Source organism: Cibotium barometz, chromosome 21 (assembly GCF_041138505.1).
Source record: "Cibotium barometz isolate CiBa-2024 chromosome 21, ASM4113850v1, whole genome shotgun sequence".
In the NCBI taxonomy this organism is placed as follows: Eukaryota; Viridiplantae; Streptophyta; class Polypodiopsida; order Cyatheales; family Cibotiaceae; genus Cibotium; species Cibotium barometz.
This window is the reverse complement of record NC_141066.1, coordinates 53685314-53694556: the sequence shown is the minus strand read 5'-3', so window position 1 is coordinate 53694556 and position 9243 is coordinate 53685314.

Sequence of the window (9243 nt, the reverse complement as noted above, 5' to 3'; positions counted from 1 at the left end):
TCAAAAAGTTGCATTCTCTACCTACAAAGGTCTTTGATCTCTCTTTCTAAGGTGTGAGGGAATCTGCAAGCATAAATTTCATTGAGCTCAAAACCACTTTCAAGACTAAAAGACAATAATGATCTAATTTTCCCTCTTCCTCTTTCTGTGTGCTGATGCTGTTAACATATGTTATGTTTGGCTCAAAGAGAAGAAAGGGTTTTTTGTAGTGGAGGAGATTATATGCATGTCAAGCTTATCCATGCAAAGAAGGCAAGGGGGCCGCCTCCATCATTCAATCTATGTCCAATGCCACCTTCCATGTCCACATAGCAAGAACCACCACTATCACTACCGTCATCACTAGAGCTTGGCTGCTAGAAACAAAGCAAGAGAATGCCTAGCCTCAATAGAAGCGAAGGGAGCTAAGAGACTATTTATTTTCTAGGGACAATACTTGACAAAAACTCCCACAAGATGAAGAGGTGTAACTAGTCGATCTAAAGCCATATTTGTTTTTATCTACCAATTTTACCTATGACATGCAATAAATTATACTTCCACACTTTTCGCACCTTCTTTTATGAACATGCATGTGTAAGTGTCATGTCCATGTATGTGCAAGAAGTCATATCACACAACAAGAGGGCATGCACGCTTGTGTAGCAAGCTTGGGTGTGTGTATGTGTGTGACAATAAGATAAACCGCTTTATTTTCCTTTATGGTGTTAACTTGTCCATGAAATCACTTCTGGTTTATATGCTTGACTTCTCTTTATATAGGGGTGCCCATTTTAGTGGCCTTAGCCTTAGGTTTCATTGTATCTATTTTCTTTTCAGACTCGTAGACCCTTTGGTCTTCCACAGACGTTAATAAACATGCACGTGGACAGATTACCCCACTTCTAGTACAACATTGAGGTTCCATCTCTCCCAGTTAGATATCACGAGGTCAACCAGGTCATACGCGAGGACCTCCTAGACATTTCACCATCATGATTCTCACAATCACACCTATGGTTCATTCATAAAGGAGATAGTCTTCAATTGGCCAATCATCCTTGTCTACTACAATCGAATGAAGCAACTACTCAATGATCACACTTTTACTCACCCACACTGGTGGAAACCTCATCATTAAAACCTTCCAATTACATCTCTATAGGGGGACCATGTTGGGTGTATTGATGACCCATCACTTCAAATTCCTTAGCCTCGCCACTAGCAGCCACCAATGATCTCATCCAAATAGGCACTAGTGTCACTATCTGGTTAAGACTTGACACTTTAGTGGTTCCGGACCACCTAGTCTGCTCCTAAAGAGCAACAACTATTTCTATTGTGCTCAATGCAATAAGCCAATGCAAAGTGTTGAGCTCTGGTCTGCCCATACATAGGGGAGTTAACTAAGATTACATGTGGGTTAGATCTCCATTCATTCATGCCTCTCGTTAGTAGTTAACACAAAACAGACATGCATACAATAGAGAGTAGCAACCACATAGATGGACTACCTAGAAGACGTTCTCTTTCCAACATTTTCAAACAATCTCCTTCCTCCTTACATCCATACAGGTACTACCTAATTTCAAGAAGTTGTTTTACAGAATAAGAAATACTCACTCATGATGAGTCCGTTATTATTGAAGGGAGGAACCCTGATGGCAGTGAGATGGGCTATTCAGCTGCCAACACCTAGCAAAGCCCAACACTTCCTACTTGCATTCTGAAAAATGTTTGGTTTTGGATTGTGTCTCAGTCTCCAAACTGTGTTGTCCGAACAACTCATGGTCGGTCCCACCCTGGTTCCTCTAAGTCAGGATGCATTGTAGTGCGAGCCCATGGACACAAACTAGATGGTACTTTGTTGGCTGTGCCTTGGCTTGTATGCTCTTCTCTCTGACTTCTATAATTGAGGCATGTCCTAGTACAATATTCTCATCTGCCCTCCTGAAATGCACCTCAATTCCCCTTGCATTTGTGTACTTGGCCCTTGATCTTTCCATAGTAGTGGCTACTACCATGTGGGCTGCAAAAGTGTGGGGTCCTTTGTGCTCTGGAAAGAGGGCATCATCTTTAAAAAAATTCTATTCCAGTTCTCTTTTTTCCCCTCTGCTACCTTGGCTCCACTTCCAACCATATGGTGGTTTACTTTATTGATCCAATCCTGGCACTTTGATATTTCTGTCAGCATACTCCATTGGTGAGGGGCACTAAGAGTGTTTCTCCTTGCTTTAGCTATTAGCTCCTCACACGGATCCGCTCGTCATAAATCTCCCCCACTCCCCTACATGCCTCTGGATCCAACTTTGCGATTTGCACTAGAGGATGGGTTCGTGTCTTTGTGGTCTAATCCGGCCTCCACACTCCACAATGCTTCCAACTTTGTCATGAAATCAACTATTTTTTTCAGTTGGAAGGCTTCATGACTCCTTTTTGTGATGTGCTCACCAATTGTTGCATGCGTTGTAGTGTTGTTTCCTTCCAAGCATTTAGGCTTTTCTGTCCCAATTTTTCCTGTAGCTTTGATTGCCACTGCTCTTTTGCATTCTTCTTCCAGTTGGCCCAACCTTGGAAATCTAGAATCATCTTAATCTTGGACTGTGATTCCTCCAGCATGAGCTCTTCTCAAGTCTTCCATCTATTCTGTTTTCTTCTTGATTTCTACATTGGTATCTATTAATGATACATTGAGCTCATTCAGCTTATTTTTCTAGACTTGCCCCTTGTCACTCTTATGGGAGTGGTTGTACCTCTTTCATTAGGGCTTTGATGGTTTGGCCATCTTTTTCCTGTTTTGTTGTTTGTACTCTCCAATGACTGCCTCCAGTTCTTCCACCTAAACTCGCAAATGATGCTTCATCATTCATTTCCTCCTTAAACAAATTTTGTCGCTGCCCACACATGTTCCCTTAGCTCATTTGCGACGGCGATATTTTTATATTGCTAAGCCGGTCCACATCACTATCTCCTTGCCCTTACCTTCTTGTTCTTCTGGTACTTTCTTTCCTTCTCCTTTCAAGACTGAAAACTTCTTTTTCCATGCCTCCACTTCTTGTCGTGTAGCTCAACGTTTTCTTTTCCTAGTTCTTTAGACTTTTTCCTTCTGCTCTGTTGCCTCTTGCTTCCTTTTCAACTCCCCTCAAAGGTTGGGAGCGCAAAGCCTTTTTGAAATCCAGTCCCAATTATGTGGCCAGATCTAGTTTCCCTACTCCTCCATCCAGATTCATGTCTTCTCCCTTATGTGGAATATTCTATTTGCAACAAGTAGGTGTGGGTGCTTCCATATTTGATTTTAGTTTCTCCAAATATGCTCCCCATACCTCCCTGAGATCTTCTAGTGCGTGTGTCTCCCATTGTTCCATTCTCTCTGCCTCTAGCTCATAGATTTATGGACACTCTTCAGCATTCAATACCACTAGTCGTTGCTTTGCCTTCACCAGTTTTAATTTGTCTTTGTGTGCCCTATTTAGAACTGTTTTTATCTCTAGGTCCTTCATCTATTTCCTACATGAAAAGCTCTGAATGTTATGAATCTAGTACACAGACCATCACAAGGATTGAAGTGAATGGTGAGAGCTTGAATGATGGCAAATTTTGTTACAGATCAGAGGATGGGTTCACCTAAAAATATGCAAGAATACCACGTGAGTTCAAATGAAGGGGTTTTTTAATTCAAAATTTTAAGGTAAATTTATAGAAGTACATTTATAGAAGTTTTTTTTAATCTATTTTGGAAAGAAATGTGTAAATCCATAAAGAATTGATTTTGGAAAAAAATGTGTACGTCCATAAAGAAAAAGGGGTCATTTAATTCATGAAAAAATCATAGGTAGGGTTTTTTTTAATACCCCTTAAATGCACGCGATACATAAGTAGTGCTCCACCCGAGATAGTAGCATTGAATCTGCTTGTAAGTGCTACTATTCTAGTAGGGTTCTATGGCAGGGAGGATGATTATAATCGTGTTGCTAGCCTTGGCCCTTCAAAGAGGACTGATGGTGCCAATGAAGCTGGTGATGATAGACCTAAGGATGCACAAGTAGTCAAGGGCAAGCCCCCTGCTTCTTTCTTTCTCCAGGCCGGTTCTCTCCTCTCCCTAATTCTTAGAGTGCAAGGGTGCAAGGCCACTTCCTCTCTACATCAGTTTCTAGGTCACAAGGCATGCTTTATTCGTCTTTACGCTCTGTAAAAGCGAGCTAGGGCACATGGCCCTTCCTCTTTTCTCTTTATTGCATAGACAACCAAGGGCCTGTGGACCTGCCATTTCTCTCCTTTCTTAGACCTCTGCATTAGTGGCCAAGGGCCCTGGGCCACAAGCCCACTCTTGGCTTGCTACAGTGGCCAAGTGCTTTGATTATGCAAAGAGTTCTCACAATATTCATTTTGAATGCTAAAATGTAGAGCCAAAGAACAATGACTAATTAGCTAGTCATGTCTTTCCCCCAAGGAAGGTCCTTTTGGAGAAAAAAGTCAAGAACTTTGATGGAAAGCCACCTGGCAAGGTCTTGGTTTGTGGTCTGGTGGTGTTGTTTCATTGCTCTCTAAGTGAATGCTCAAAAAAATTAAAAGCCTTGAAGCCTGCAAGGAATAGATCCCTGCCACTCAATTTGAAGTCAGATCTAAAGAGATCCTTGTTGTGACTAAGGCACACATGCCAAGCCCATTATTTCCCCTTCTCCTCTAACTCGTGAACAGGCATGCAAGGGTGTAAGCCTGTTTATTCTCTCAATGTGCAGGCGAGCATGACCCTTTATGTCCTTCTCTCTGCTTCTCCTTGCTCACATAGATTGTGTTGGGAAATTGGAGCTTCATGTGTGTGTGTCTACACTAACTTATAGAGAGTTAAGCCGACTTAAGTGTGTGTGTGTGTCTGCATGTAGGGTGGATAAGCATGCATTAAATAAGGTCAAATGGTTTGGTATTTGGAAAGGCCTTTATATACATAGGCTTGTACTTCATTTTAAAATCAATCAAATAAATCCAATACACATTGTGTCATGCAAGTCACTCTCTCTCTCTAGCAATCATTTTTCTCTCTCTATCTGTTTCTCTTGTCTCTCTACACACACACAGTCAACATGGAGTTTCATCCTCCTTAACTTCGTCTGCATGAAACCCTAGCTAGGCTACAATTGGTATCAGACCACCAAACAGAGACCTTCAACTGTGGTCATACTTATTGCCAAAGCAGGGACGTGCAGTGCTCTGCCGTATCACCGTGTGGTGGCAAACTCTTCACGCATCATTCTAAGGCTCTAAGTCTTATATGTCTTATCTAAACCTTAATAAAGACCTTCTCATGACTGTTTGCTACTGAGAAGCTGTGCTAGGCCATACACGTGGCTGTGACAGCGTCGTCCGCCTCTACCTTCACCATGAGAACCTACGCCCAGCCACAACTTACCTTTACTGCCATTGAAGACACTAAGCTGCCATCGCCTTCTCCAAAGAGCCTCTAAGCTCCAAGCTACCTCTTCCCCATGACGTCCACCTAAGGGCCTCCACTCCACACAACTACTTTTCACCAGGCTTCTCCAAATAAATAGTAAGATTGAGCTATCAGAATTTTGGGGGTTTTTAATTTTTGGCCAAAATTCTGTGATTGAAGCTCCCACAGCTGCATTAAATTTGAAAAATAGTCAAATTACAATCATTGAATTCTTGCAAAAATCGAGTTTTTGCATTAAAATTGAAGCAACGTACATCAACCGACTTCATCTCCATGTGTCCCAAGAGCATCGGGATTGCCAGAAGTCGTCAGCTGCCCCAAGTGTTGATTGCCTACTTGAGGGGGATCTAATCTCTCGTAATTATTTTATGTTTCTATGTGCGTTGAGTTAGGGTCCTCTACCTAGTTAGTCCCCCAAAATATGAATAATTAATGTTTGTGTGTGGGGTACTTTGCCCGGATTAAATCTAAAATGAGATGTAACAATCAGTGTATGTGCGCTTTGAGTCAGTCATCTCCCATAATACTATGTTATCCCTGATCAAAGCAATGGGGGATTATTGTGTATGAAACCACTATAGCTCATGGTTCATTAACTCCCACGGTTACCTTGGCCCCTTGGTCTAAGTTGGAGACAAGCTACATGAACCTCTTAGCCAAGTTACATGAGCCTCTAAGCCAACAACAGTGAACATGCCAAGTTCAGATCAAAGATGGAGCATGTGTATTCCTGACTATTGGAGGTTCCTCATCTTACTCCCACCTTTGCTTCAAGGGGGGATCTTTTGGGAAATTGGAGCTTCATGTGTGTGTGTGTGTGTGTGTGTGTGTGTGTATACATCCTCTTATAGAGAGTTAAGTGTATGTGTGTGTTTCCACATGTGAATGGTCTCTTAGGGTGGATAAGCATGATTTAAATAAGGTCAAATGGTTTGGTATTGGGAAAGGCCTTTACATACATAGGCTTGTAGTTCATTTTAAAATCAATCAAATAAATCCAATACACATTGTGTCCTGCAAGTTACTCTCTCTAGCAATCATTTTTCTCTCTCTGTCTCTTTCGCTTCTCTCTCTACACACACACACAGTCAACATGGAGTTTCATCCTCCTTAGCTTCATGTGCAAGAAACCCCAGCCAAACCTGCTACCCATGCCGGCCAAGGCTTACTTGTTTTTCTTTTCTTTTCTCTCTCTACACACACACACACACAGTCAACATGGAGTTTCATTCTCCTTAGCTTCATGTGTGCAGGAAACCCTAGCCAAACTTGTAGGCTACATGTTGGGCTACCCATGCCGGCCAAGGCTTACTTGTTTTTCTTTTCTTTTATTTCTTTGTTGCGCTTGCCTCTACTGCTAGTGCAAGTGGGCCAACCCCTCGTTTCTTTCTCCTCTCCTTTTGCACGATGGCCAAGGGCAAGCCATGCCTTTTGCTCTTCTCCTCTACACAGGTAGTTAGGCCAGGGCCAAGTTCCTCTTTACACTTCCCCCTACTTGTCCACGTCGGCTTTCCACGTAGTCAAGAAGGGAAGTGTGTTCGTCTCTTTGTACTTCTCTCCACTGCCAAGGGTATCCAGAGGAGAGGAGCGGGCAATGGTGGTGGTGGTCAAGGATGCAGGTGGGCATCAAGAGGCAGAGACGGGGCATTGAGCGAAGAGAAAGAGAGAAGATTACCATATTGGAGAATTTGGAAAAATCCCAAGACTTTGGTAATTTTCACTTCAATCTACTTTTTGGTGTCTTAAACATACAAACATGAAAGTTGCCAAAGAATGTGCATTTTTAAAACCTACTCTTTAAGCTCTTGTTTGCCAATGATATGTCACATAAGAGGGTTTTGGCAAAAGCTTAAAAAGATTTACCATGGTCCCTTATTTACAATCTTGCAAAATGAGAATTGGGATTTTTCCAAATTCTCTAATATGGTGTTGAAGGGGTAAACATGGTCGGGGTAGCAATAGGAACATGCAGCTAGGCATGAGGAGAGGGAGGGCAAGGGGGAATGTAGGGTAAGGGAGGATGCCAGGTAAGTTTTTCTTTTCTTTTTTTCCACATATGTGGGGGGGTGGTGGGGTGGGGGGGGGCTGCAGAGAGGGGGGTGTGTAGGATTAGATTTGTTTCCCCCACCTACATGGCAGGGGGTGGGGGGGCGACGGTGCACATTCTTTCCACTTAAAAAGTAGGGGGCCTAGGCTTGTCTCCCTAGTTACTAGTCTTGTCCCCCTCCCCCCCCCAACCCCCCCATTTTATACACAAATGGGGGGGCGATGGTGTGTAGGATTAGATTTGTTTCCCCCACCTACATGGCAGGGGGTGGGGGGGGCAACAGTGCACATTCTTTCCACTTAAAAAGTAGGGGGCCTAGGCTTGTCTCCCTAATTACTAGTCTTGTCCCCCTCCCCCCCCAACCCAACCCCCCCCCCCCCCCCCCCCATTTTATACACAAATGGGACCACTTCAATTTTTGTGCATCCAAAAAGCCCAAAAAATTATTATTTTTTAACTTCCATCAAAATGGTCCCATTTCCCTCCAAAACCCCCTCAAAAAATATCATATGGTCAAAAAGTCATTTTCTTTCCAAGCTCCTAAACCTCTAACAAAATACCCTCTTGCTAATCCCTTCCATAAACCCTAGTCTTCTCCCTTCCCAAGCTCTCTATCTCTCTCTCTTCCTTTGTTTCTCTCTCTACCTCTCCATAGACACTTATCTTCTTCCTCCCAAACCTCTCATCCTCTCTCTACCTCTCCATAGTCACTAATCTTCTCCTTCCATAGCCATTGATCTTCTTCCTCCATAGCCACTAGTCTTCTTCCTCTCCAAGAGCTCTCTCTCCCTCTCTCTTTCTTTCTCTACACATTATTTCCCACCTGCAAATCTTTCCTAGCTAATCTCCCCTTCTATAGCCCCTTGTCTTGTTTTCCTCCCTTACTCTTTTTTTTTTGTTTTCTTTTTCACCTACATGAAGGGAATTGCTGAGACAAAGGTGTGTAGGATTAGATTTCTTTTTACCCTACATGGGGGGGTGGGGGCTATAGAGACGAGGGTGTGTAGGATTAGTTTTTTTTTCCATATGGATCAGGGGGTGTGTGGAGACATCCCTCTCTCTCTCTCTCTCTCTCTCTCTCTCTCTCTCTCTCTTGCCCCACCCCACCCTGCCCCTCGACTCTTACTTGAATATGCTTTGGTGGGTGAGCATGCATGTACATATGGTAAGCATGCATGTAATTACTTGAGTATGCTTGGTAAGTAATCATGTACATATGATAAGTGTTTTGAAAAAAATTCATGTAGGTAGAAAAATTGTAAATTTTAAAGTAGCTAAAAGATTATGTAATAGATTTGTGTTTTAAGGAGGGAAGTGCGTAAGTAGATAAGCCTTCATTTGATTGAAGTAACGTGCACATTGTCTATAAACATGTAGGGAATTTTCATTTATATTTGTAGTAAGCTCATTTAAGGTACTTTCAAAGGAAGACTAAAAACCTCGAGCTTTTTTTTCCCAAAGATATCTTAGTTACAGCCAAAAAAAACTTGGTGATTTTTCAATGTGTGGAATTTCTTTGAAACATTATATTTAAAGATAGATTAATTTTCTATAAAAATATCTGAAGCTTTAAAAGTGGTTTTTGTTTGACAAGACTAGTGTTAAAAATGACAAATGGAAGATTGACAATAGCGCAATACAAAAAAAAAACCATTACAAAAATACAAATTGTCACATGAATCGCTTAAGCTTAGCTAGAACTACTAGACATTAAGAAACAATGTTTTGAATCATTGCTTTGAAGGATTTTATTAGAGTTGTACAA